The following is a 12782-nucleotide window of genomic DNA, read 5'->3' as shown; positions in this document are numbered from 1 at the left end:
TGACAGAACTGGAACTGGTAATTACGAATTTCCTGTTTATAAGATTCTTCAACGCCAGATTAACTCCTGCACTCTTCTGGATGTCTTTGGATTTCAGGGGAAACTCCGCTGCAGAATTAGTACATAGGATGAGTGAGTAAATGTGCTTCCTCCCCCTGCTTCCCTCACAGGAAGAAATTTCCAGTGAATGGAGTAAGGAAAAAAAAAGAGGGCACGAAGCCTGGTTTTTCTTATCATGTCAGGCTTATTCACTGAAAGAACATCATAACTGATAAAAAGCACACCCAAACCTCCTTTAACATCCAACTTGTCTTCTTACGTTAGCCTTGTCTCAGTCCTGTGTAAGCCCCAGTAGAAAGTATTTCTCCCCCGCTGATGAAATAAGTAATGCTTGTAAACCAATTAAAATATATCTCATGCTAAACATAATTAAGGCTGGTCTAATGCCCTCCCTTGTGTTTGTTATTGTTGGAATCACTTCAGTGTGTGAGGCCTGGCTGTTTAGCTGTTCTTTAAAGACCTTTCATATTGTACACTTTTAGCCCTGCGATAGACTGGCAGTGTGTTCAGGGTGTACCCCGCTTCTCATCCCATGATAGCTAAGATAGGCTCCAGCAGCCACCCGCAAGCCTGATAGGATCTCCATTATCTTGAGCTACTGGATGAATGGATAAAAAGTAACACATGTAACCATTTTTTCTCAGCAAAACAATATTCTTCCCTGATGTTTATAAATAGCTACGATGTAACAAATTAATAAATCATTAAAGTAGCTTGACTCATCAAAAAATGTGATTTGGAAATCTTGGACATTCTGAAAATCAGAAATTAAATCCCTTTTCTTACTGGAAGGAATGCACTGCTTTCCTGTGAGGCTGCGCTTAAAGCAGGCCTTTCCTTTATGGCGTAATCCCTCACAGTCATATGCACAACAAGAACTTCTGATGAACAAGCCTGACAGCGTGCTTTTTTTCCAAGTTGCCATGGGGAAAATCTGCGCATATAAAAACACTTCCAGAGGAAACATCTGCCCTCCTGTGTTTTTATGGTCACAAGAGTTCATGATGAACTGCAAAACTATCAAAACAAGTTCAAATTGGTGTTTCATTTTCTTTATATCCTTTTATTTGGTAAACTCAGCAAAACTGCTTGAATAAGTTCAAAACTACATGACTACAAGATCTAACGGTCTTTTCAAGAAAACATTGTAAACAAATATTCAAAGAACATTTGAAGGCTGTTTTCATTTCAAATAATTTTCCAATAAGGTAAAAATGTTTAACCAAGACACACCTGCAAGTACAGGCCACAAAGCTCCTGGTGCAGTTTTTATGCTGATGTTAATACCAGAGGTCTGAACTCCACAGTTATGTGTCAGCAGAGTGTTGGTGACTTTCACTTATTATGGGCCTCAGCATTCAGTGACCCTACTCTGTAACTTTATGTGGTCTACCACTTTATGGCTAAATTACTAGGGTTCCTAAAATCACTTCCACTTTGGTAGAGCTGATGGTGGAATTGGAAGGAAGACAAACTGATGTGCTGAATCGGTGGCAAAGATTAAGAGGTGTGGCCCAATACTTTTGACCGAAGGGTGCAGGTTATAACACCCCACCCCATTAACAATAATAATAATAATAATTTAACAGAAGTCAGTGGGCTACATACTGAACTTAGAGGATAGAAACAAAATAATAATCCTATCATACGCCTCACCTCGACTTGACAGAAAACCGGAAAGCAGCTAACATCCAAAGAAGAGCTTCAAGAAGACTGTTCCTAAAATCTACTTATAGAAATGACAAGAAAGCTTGCCTGGAGCTCAGGCTGTGTTGAGGAATAAATGTCGACTTTCAAGCTCACTGGAATTCTGCAAACTCAGTTTTTTCCCTACAGTATATGGTGTATGCCCATGTATGTTTGCACACGTTTCAATAAATCATTGCATCTATTTATCATTAATATATAGAATATAAATATGTGTAGTTCAAGTCTCTTGCGCAGCCAGTGTAAGCGCACACTCTTTTAATCCAACCATAAGCAAACGCTACACTTTCCGCGCTTCTTGATGACGTGATTTGAGTGGCTGCATGGCGCCTGGCGTTGTCCTTGGATACGGGATTTCTCCTCTTAGCTTGTTTCGCTAAGAAGATTGGACTCTGTCCAGTTTTGTCGTCTTTGCTCGCTTGCCTCATGTTTTGTCGGTTTAGGCTCACAGAAGCTGCCTCTTAGTATAACTGATAGGAGTCGGACAGCATGAGCGGCGTCGACTACAGCGTGTGGGACCACATCTACGTGTCAGACGATGAAGATGCCACGTGCCCGTTCGTGGACACTCCGAGCTTGTTCAGAATGAGACACCGGGTCAGCAGTGACAGTAGTGCTAGCCGTGAAGTTTGGAGTGCTACACCTGGTTAGTCTTCCCATTAGTAAACCTGTAGTAGCAAACCGAAACCGAGAGGAGTAGACAGTTTGAGCAGCCGGTGTTACTTATGTGTAAATACACAACGGAAATACACAATTCGGCTGCAGGCTGGGGTTTATTGTTTTTAGTTTCCTAAAGGTGGCCACCGGTCTGGTGATGAGTCACCGATAGAGAAAGAAAAAGCAACGCTGTGTGTGAGATAGTGAGATAATTCTGTAAAGTTTTGGGGGGTTTCCATATACTTTGCTGTTGGGTAACATGAGCTTATTTTAAAAGGGGGAATTACTTGAAATCTTTCAGCATCTGAAACATGGTAAACAATAAGAAATTTGAAGGAGGAGGGCAAAGAAAGTACAAAAAGAGGAATACAGCTGTTAAAGAGAAGTCCACTGCCACATTAACAAAAAAAAAAAAAGTTTCCAAAGCCAGAAAAAAACCACTAGAAGAAATTAAAAGGTTTATTTTAAATTATCAAAACATACAACTGAAACGTGCAGTGTCATGTAACAGGAAATGCAACATATAGATATTTTTGCTTCCTTTGCCTTTTTTTTTTAATTTCTAGGAAAGGTTATGTTAACATGGCTTTCATTTTAGATCACCTCTGATAAGATTGTTCTAGTGTTAAATGTCAGCCCGCAACAAATAAGCAGGTGCAGAGTAGACGTGACTGAGGTAGCATGTAAAGATCTGCTCCTGATCTCCAAAATAATAATAGGCTTTCCTAGTGCTTTCAGTCCCCTCCTACACTCTGCTTGATCAGCTTTTCCAGAGCTTTCTAATGCAATCTCAAAGTCTTCATCTCTTTAATGGTACACACATAATCTAAAATGTGTATTGTACAGTGAAGAGATGTCACACGTTTAATATGTTCAACAGCATGCCAGGATTTTGAGAAGAAAATTAATCTAAATGACATTAGTTAGAAGGTAAATCACTTTTTTAAAAAAGGAGTTTGTGTAAGTAAGATTAAAGTGCGGTTGCTACAGTAACGCTGTTGGTCAGACTGTGTCTGTCTGTGGACACTGGCTCTAATAAGCTTATCTCATTGTTACCTATGCGTCATAGGAAGTGAAAGGTTCTAGAGAAACGTGTTGTGTTCAGTATTTCCCTGGCTTCCTTTGCCTATTGTGTCACCTGTTTTTTTTTTTAACACTTTACAGTTTGAAACGTAAAAACTTTCCAGGATAACAGGAAAGTCCAGTGAACACCACTGTGTTTGAAATGTTGTTAAATGTGGAGAAGAACATTCCAGTTAGATTATTTGAACTGTGCGATTGTATAAATGTGACCACATGTAAACTCACTCATGTACTTACATGGTGTCAATAAAGCTCCCAAAAGTCAAGGCAAGAATTTATTAAGAGACTGTTTTGATTGTATTTCAACAGCTGGCACAAAACCCCGGTTGAACTCTTGACTCCAGTTGGAGTTCAATGACCCTGTTTTCCCGTCTGCACTGCAAACATATGTAAAACTAAAAAAGGCCAAAGGGCTGTGGAGCAAGCTCTGAGGTCTCATGATTGTGGTTATTTGTGACCTTGTTGGTCACACTGTAGATGTCATTCTTCTGCGTAAGCTGAACCAATCATGTGCTGCCTTTTTCAGTCAGGAAGGAACTTGTCATGGAGAAACATGAGATATGTGAAAAAAAATTGCAACACGGGTTCTGTAAATGGAACATTTTAGCAGTCAGTGCACTCTGTGCTGCTGTTTATTTTTAATGTGACTGCTTGCGCTGCCAAAAAAAACAAACACATGCAGTTCATCTGTAAAGTTTGGGCTGCAGTACAACCTTGTACTAAAGTATCACTCAACAGGTTTCCATAGATATTATGTTCTGTTGGACACGAGTTACCCTTGTGATAAAGCTTGGTTGAAGAGCACCACCTTCGACATAATGACAACTCTTAAATGTAGGTTCAGCATAACTCACTAGCCCGTTAATCTTGTTTTTGTAGAACAGTACTCAATTTAAACTTAACACAGGGAGAAATAAAACAAAATAATGTGATGCTATAAATATATCCAGCTGTTTCTGTGTGCAGTGTTGAGCAAAAGTCTGAAGCTGTGCTTTTGTTTTATTCAGATATGCAAACACTGCACTGGCAGTGTTTTTGAGATCAGTGTCGTGGTGAAAAATGAAGCCGATACCAATCAGATGGTATTGCATGATGGATCAACATCTCACAGTACTTTTCTGTGTCCATAATTCCTTTAGTATAATTTGTAGATTCAACCAATAGCAAATTATGTGACTATGTGACAGGCTGCTGGTAACGAAATGAATATAGGCAAGTAGAAGGACTGAACTGCAAATGAGTGAAAAAGCAGTTAGTGTCCTAAGAAAATCCTTTAAACCTTAAGAAATCCTGAAGAGCTATTGCTCAAGACCACTTTTAAAAATGACAAGAAACTCTGGCCCCTGGAAGCAAAACACAAAGAAAAGAGTAGTGGCCCAACATGTTTTGCACTGTTCTTTTGAGCCTGTTATCAGCACACAGTACCTTTAATATAACGGTCAACCAACAAATCATCAGTGCATACACACAACCACTACAGATATCACGTTAGATATACTAAAAAGAAACGTGTCAAAGCCAAAACTGTAACAACCAAAGCACGGCCGTGTCATCTCAATGATATTCTTTTTGGCAGCGGTCAGTCAAAGAGCATACAAACATGCTCCTTTGCTCTTCTTTTTAAATGCAGTCGTGCGCTACCAGAAGTACCAGATATTATTCTTGACCACTTCACTACCAGAAGTGGTCAAGAATAATATAATCTATAATCTATTATAACACAGCTCAGTCTTTCTTTTTTGTGGCTCAGAGGAAATATTGTAAGGCAACTTAAAGTTATTGACCTTTGGTATCTGTCGCTATTTGAGATCTTTCTCCTACATCAGGTATTGATTTTTTCTGTAGTTGTTAAATTTATTAAAATTCTTTAAAACTACAGAAAAGCAGTACCTGATGCAGGGAACTGCATTTGTGCTTTTTTACTATTATGCCATCTTTAAAGTGGGCCTGTAAAGCTCTTTTTCAGCTTCAGTTTTTTATTCTAAGACTTTGGAGGACTAGCTTGACTTAAAGTTAGATTTCATCTGATTGGCTGCCCTATTAAAAGCAGAAGGTTTAAATAGCAGGTGGGTGGGGCTTATGGTGTCACTGCCAAACCTACATGCCTGAGATAACCATATTAGGATATCATTTGTCTTTGATAACAAACAGAGTCTGAAGTATAAAAAAAACTGCCAGAAATTGAGCGTTTAAAGGCATGTCGGCTCTCTGGGATACATACACTCACAGTGGGCCCACATTAAATTTGACACATTTAAACAGGATACTTCTTATTTAAATATACTTCTTGTATGTTTTCTCCCTACCCAGTGTCCATATAGTTCTTATCTTGGTGTCCCCATTTCACTTTTAAATCACTTGTGCTTTCAGCTCTGTCTCTGCCTCATGTTTATTTTACGTTTGTCTCTTTGCTCCCATCCACTCGGGACCTCCATAACAGAGCCGGCTGGAGAAAATGGTAGAGTTTCAGCAGAGAGGGGAGGACCTGGAAACCAGCTTTGCAGAATGCAGGAGGCTATTAGAGGAAGCCCAGGGACGACTTGCATACCTAGAAGAAAGAATGAGGGAGGGAGGTGAGGATAAGGAGAGTGAAGCTGAGCTGAAAAAAGTCCAGGCAGAAATAAAGAAACTGAAACAGGATGAGGAGTCCTTTGAGAAATTGCTAGAAGAACACTGAAAAGAAGAGAAGAAGCTGCCCTGGAATGTAGACACTATCAGCAAGGATGGTTTCAGCAAGGTAACGCAGGCCATCGGGACCACGGGATTTGTCAACTTGTCAGTTTACTGATTTAACTGTTGTCTTATCTTGCTTTGCAGAGTGTGCTCAACATTAAGCCTTTATCAAAGGAGGAAACTGGGGAGGAAAAGGTGGAGAACCACAAGAACTTTCTGGGGAAGTATGGGGAAAAAATCAAACACTTTGGTAAGTGAGCTGGTTGTGTTTTTTGTGTTTCCCCCTATACTCCCACACATTGTCCTGCCTCACTACTTCCCTTATCCCGCTCTCTTCCACTGCTCTCCTCCTCCACCAGGTGGAAAATATGTGTCATTCAGAGTCTACAAATAAATGTTTACTCATTGTCCCAGACGTTTCAAAGACACTAAATTTATCATAGGCTCTGGACAGTCCTGTAGCTACAAGTTGTTAAATGTGTTGTAAAATACAGTTTCCACTGATTGACAGCTCCATGTTCATAAGGTGCAGGGGCCAGAAACACTGAACACCTTCTTTACAGTGACAGAAAGGGGATGGTTTACTGGTCTAGCCCACTAGAGATCACAGAGAGCCGTATGTGACCCGCTCTAAACAGACACAGAAAAGAAACGATCCACTAGCTTTTTGTTGCAGTAAACTCTTAGAGACGTCATTTCCCAGAATATGACCGATTACATTTTTTTAAGTGTGGATTTCCTGTTTGTAGAATTATGCTTGGAGTAAACAGGACAACACCCAGTAAAATATATCCTGGAGGGACTTCCACTCGCTGACATTGCCTGGTAATTAAATGCTTTCAGCTTTTGTGTGCCAGAGTTCTCCTCTGAAATGAAACGAAGTGGGGAGGGGTCATGGGGAAGGAGGGAGTATGTCTTTAATTGCTTCACATAGAAACGGATAAAGAGCAAAATTCAGTGTGTCCACACACTTTCTTAAAAAATTCCCCTTTTCTTATCTTAGAAGCTCTCATTTTTAAGACTTCTTTTTGAAAAGTCTACACTCAGAAGCCCATATTAATGTCATTATTGTTGTCACAGACTTAATGGAGTTCCCCTTAAAATGGGTTGTGTAAGCAGTCACATATATTTAAAAAAAGGGATGACTTGAGTACCAAGAACAGCAGTGATTTCGCAAGTGAAGGCAGTATTTCAGTAACTAAAAGCAAAGGACTTACTGTAGTGGGTATTCATGATAAGCATGGAAAAGTTTCAAACAATGAAGTTAGCATAGGAAAAAAGCTCAGGCTTTACGCTGCTCTGAACATTTTTCATACTCTTGCTCCTGATGTCAGTGGCAGGGGATATCTGAATACTGTTTATTAAGAACACACTAGTGGCTGTGAGCGGAAGAAATAACTAGCTGCTATCTTTACGAGAGCAACTATTCAAAAGGAAGCTGGCTAAAATGAAGGGGAAAGAGCAGTTTGTGTGATAGTGGGTGAGAAGAATTTTCCTTAGAACTGACAAAGCAAAGAAACGAAGTCCAAGAATGCAGTGATGAAAAAATAAGCACAGTAGGTCAATAATTTAAATGTATTAAATCTCATTTTGTAAGATCTAAAAATATTGAAGCTGATCTCTATTTCCATTCTTTTTTCAATCATATAACCTCTGGAGATGTGCTTGTGCTTAGCATAATGCTCAATACCATGGCGTTTTCCAGGGATGCTGCGGCGCTGGGATGATAGTCAGCAGTATCTGTCAGACCACCCGCACCTGGTGTGCGAAGAGACTGCTAATTACCTTGTTGTCATCTGTATCGAGTACGAGATAGATGAGGTGAGTGCAGTGGGGAGCGTGTTAGTGCATGTTGAGGTTGAAATTCAGGTAGGTAGAGCCTTCAAAACTCTCCATATGCTTGCAGAAACACGCCCTGATGGAGCAGGTGGCCCACCAAGCCATTGTCATGCAGTTCATCTTGGATTTGGCTCGGACGCTGAAAGTTGACCCGAGAGGCTGCTTCAGACAGTTCTTCTCAAAGATCAAGGTATGCTACTTAAACGTGCTTTACTGTGCAGTCGCTATGCTCAAGAGAATTCAGTCATTGTCATATGCGTGCGTGTCCATGTCAGACTCTAGATAAGCCGTACCAAGATGCATTTGAGCATGAGCTGGAGATGCTAAAGGAGCGGGTCCGCAGCTCTGCACAGACTCGTATGGAGAAAACTGTGAAAGAGCTGGAGGAGGAGGAGATACAGAAGAGACTGGGCCCAGGTGGTTTGGACCCTGTAGAGGTCTATGAATCGCTACCAAAGGTAGGCCATACATGCAGACAGACTCTGGAGAGAATTTTGGAGCAGCAATTTTTCATGCATTAACAAGTATGATGAATACTCTTACTCATTTCAGTAAATGACTTAAAAAGAGAAGATAACACGCTGGATCAGAGGGTGAAGTGTTGATTGATAGTGATTATTAAACATTTTATTAAGAAAAAACCTCTCAACCAAACTGAAGATGAAAGTTGATATACATGATATGGATAAAAGTACGGGAGCAGCTGCACATTACACCAACAGGAGCTGCTCGGCCATGGAAACCAATGCCAGACTTTTACCCACTGCGTGCCTCAGCGCTCGGCGGTCCCGCTCTCTAACTTTACCCGATCAGCATGGCTGACCCCTTTGTGGCTGAGCTGCTCTGATTCCTAAACACTTTCACTGTCCAACACAGTTACGTCTGAATGGTGGAAGATTTAGGAGATAAGAAGTTTCACAAACCAACTTGTTGCGACTGTTTCCTTCTCTGTTTCAGTATCCCAGAGTTTGTAGCACACTCTCTTTGTTTTTCAGAATAATTCATGGGGTGTGTTTAGAAAGTCAAAGGTTCCTACACACACTGTAAGCTTCTGCAGCATTTCATGCAATCGCACACTGCAGCTAAACACCTCACCGTCTCATGGTTAAATTGCCTCAGCTTTTAAACATTGTTAAAGTGTCCTAACTGTACACAGCAGCTCAGACGCTTTGTTTTGGTATATCAGGTGAAGCTAAAACCCCAGAAAAGTCAAAACTGCAAATTAGCCCATAGAAGCTGTAATTATCCAGTGAGGAGTGGCTAGGAAGTGGAGGAAGAAATAACAGGCTTTTGAAGGATGGACGATCCAGTCTTCTTAAACGTAGATATATTTAGAGAATATAGCTTCTCCTTAACTATTTAAACTCAACACATTCACACAACTAAGACAAGCTCCTCCTCCTTCATGCTACACTTGACACATACTAATCCTGTTGTAGTTGTAAAGTAAAGGCCTAATTATCCATGCAGTTTATGTTTTTTTTAGATAATTACAGTCCTGTTGTTGGAATATTCTCTCTTACTTGTTTTGTTTTTTGTTCTTTTTAAACCAAACTGACTTCAGCATTAAACCTAACCTTGATAAGTAATTCTACTTACTTAAGCTCACAGACTTGGTTGGTAATCTTTACTTGTATGTATTGTTCTGGCGTCCTCATTGGATGGATTGTTTATGCACCTTTACTTTAGCTTCACTGAAGTTGTGTCTCACAGCTAAAGTTTCTTTTCAAGACTGAAAGGTCATTAAAGGTCCCTCTCATTTCATGCCATAAAAAAGAAAAGCCTTGTTACTTTGATAATCGTGTAGTTTGTGCAAGTGATCGTGTTGCCATTTGAATAATCAGAGGAGTCGGTAGAATAAAGGTCAGCAGAGTGGACTCTACCTGTCAGATGTGAGCACAGTGCAAGGTAAACACTACCAGGTTTACATATGTGCTTCAAAGAGGTTGTGCTAACGTTTTCTTCTGTTCAAGCAAGCAAGTTCATATTAATATAAAAGGAGAAGAGTGATGAATTTATTGTCTCATAGGAGCTAAAGAGGAGCTTTGATGAGAAGAACATTCAGATGCTGCAGGAAGCTATGAGCATGCTGGACCCTGAGGTGTGTGTGTGTCTCTGCCTAAAATAATTTATAGTCATTAAAAGCAGCTTGACCACAAAGTTTCTGTGTGTTGTTGTTGTCTCAAACTGGTGTCACCATGTTTCTCTGTCCATAGGAAGGAAAATACCACCTGCAGAGGTGTATTGACTCTGGATTGTGGGTCCCTGATTCCAGAGGGGATGAGGATGGGGATGAAGATGGGGACGAGGAAGAGGATTAATAATACTTTATTATAAACCTAGTCAATGTACCTACTGTGTGTTGTTATATAGGTGTTGTTTGTAGCTGCTTTGTTTTTAAATGTCTCCATGTTAAACTAAATCTAGTCAATTAAATGCATGTGCATATACCGTGAAATGTGTATTGTGTATTTTTTGATAAAAGAGTATTTGAAGATTAGTTTTAAAGAAGTATTTTTATGAATCTGTTCTTATTTTTGTTACTGACAGTAAGGGCAGACAGATTTATCCCTGCTGTTTGTACTTTCAGTTTCACAGTTGTAGCTGGGTCACGTTTCTCTGCAGACCGCAGCTTAAAAAAACACTCTTCTTTCTCAGTATGATCACTTCATCCAAACGTCATTTTGTATTCTGAAAAGGTGTCACAGCCTATGTCAGGCGTAAAGACCAGTTCTTTCTGCTTGGTTGTCTCTGTTGTCCCACTGTGGTCAACAGCGCCACCTAAAGTCGTATTTGGGTAAAGATGACTGAGCCGGTGTGGTAGACAGCTTTTTTGTGATTGTTGAATCTTAAGTTCATTAAAGATGTAACTGATAAATAATATATCAATAGAGAATGAGCTGGACACATGCATAAAATCTATATTATTTAGTTAAATTGAAATAAAGTCAATTCATTAATTGATGTGTCAATTGTTGCATTATTTTAATATTCTTTTTTTAGTATTCTTGCGAAACTTCATTAAATTGTCTTTTTATGTTTTGGCAACTTAGCTGTGATAAACTGTCGTGCTAGTAAAGCACCTTTGGACTGGATTAAATTTGAATTTAAATATCAAGCTAAAAGCACCAGTTAAATAAACAAAACAAAAGGAAAGATGCCTAAAAAAGCTCAAATTTTTTAGATTTATTCCAGTGACTGAAAAGGAAGTTATAAATTAATGCAGCAACAGTCACACTATATGTTACTTAAGCTCAACAAGTATGGAGTTTAAGTCATAAAAAAGTTTTACAGTGAACAGGCTTTCATATGATGGCTGATGCCGTCATATGAAATTCTAATACAGATAAATTAAAGTTTAGGTCTTTATAGTTTCTCAGAACATCAGGAGCCATCTGTGCTAACTCGGTGACATGAATCCAACAACTTTGTTTTTAATTCTCTTTCTCCCGTCTTTACTTCACACAGTCTATCGCAGCATGTGTAATACCCTTCATAACTTGTTTAAGCTGGTGTAAGTTTATCTTGTTAACTACTTTGAGTTTTCCAGTTTACAGTGTCGGACACAAGACACAATATTTTACGCATATATGCTTGTTTTTATGACAGTGTATGATTGGTATGATGCACCTTATACCATAATACACCATATTATGAGTAAGTGGAGCCAAATATGCCGGCTCTTATTCAGCTATGTTTGAAACAATTCAGATTGAGCGCCTGAAAATCTGTGGAAACATTATCAGTTTATTGCTGCTTTTTGTGGGCTTTAGTGTTTAGGTGCAGACATTTCAGACTAAAACTGGCAACTGTTTTTTATTTATGATCACAAAGCTGGACACATTGCCGCTTTGGACATGTATTAACTAAACAGTTTGCTTGATCAATGATGTTTTAGCCAGTAAAATGTTGAATAAAGTCTCCAGACCATTCAGATCATTTTCTCTTTATTGACAAACTGACATTTCAGCTCAGGTTTTGCTGCTTGTGTCTACTCTGGAGTTTCTTATGCTGTATTTGTCCCTGGAAGTCTCTCTTACAGTAAAGTGAGCTTAACTATTGTCCATTTATTTTTCTCTAAATGCTCTCTCTCTCTCTCCCTCGCTCCCTGTCACTTGCATAATTAATTGCTGGGCCGCCCTCTCTCTCTCCTTCATAATTAATTGGTGGGTTTGATTTAGTGTTCTGTGCGGGATTTTTTCGAGGCAAAGCGTCTTTGCGCCGTCACTTTTGTAAATAGGGAACGATCAGTGCAGGTCCTGGGGAGGAATCAAATCTAGATAATGCCTATAAAAGCTGATGGGAGCAAGGCAGCGTCATGGAAAAAAAAATGTGTGTGTGTGTGCGTGCATGTGCGTGGACAATTTCTATTATTATTTGGCTGTAATGCTAACAAATCAGATCCTCTCTCAATGACAAAAGGCAGCACAGGTTTAGTATCTGTTCAAGCTATTCTACTCACATTTTCTGTGAGTATCAGTGTCTGTCTGCAAAAAATAAAAACTGGCTCAGTGAATACCATGCATTGTGGTGACACCTGAAAACCTATCTATCTATCTATCTATCTATCTATCTATCTATCTATCTATCTATCTATCTATCTATCTATCTATCTATCTATCTATCTATCTATCTATCTATCTATCTATCTATCTATCTATCTATCTATCTATCTATCTATCACCAAGACGTTTATTGCCATATACGCTGGAAAACACAGTGGTTATGTGGGATCCTTTCACACCAATACATAACTTAAATAA

At 39.3% G+C, this 12782-nt stretch overlaps 1 pseudogene; it reads left to right on the top strand.

Annotated features, from left to right (window-relative positions):
• Positions 1 to 2060: 2060 nt before the first annotated feature.
• On the top strand, positions 2061 to 10979 carry LOC100690690 (hsp90 co-chaperone Cdc37-like; annotated as a pseudogene).
• The last annotated feature ends 1803 nt before the right edge of the window (positions 10980 to 12782 follow it).

This window comes from Oreochromis niloticus, linkage group LG6 (assembly GCF_001858045.2).
Source record: "Oreochromis niloticus isolate F11D_XX linkage group LG6, O_niloticus_UMD_NMBU, whole genome shotgun sequence".
Lineage (NCBI taxonomy): Eukaryota > Metazoa > Chordata > Actinopteri > Cichliformes > Cichlidae > Oreochromis > Oreochromis niloticus.
This window is presented reverse-complemented; position numbering and strand designations above follow the sequence as displayed.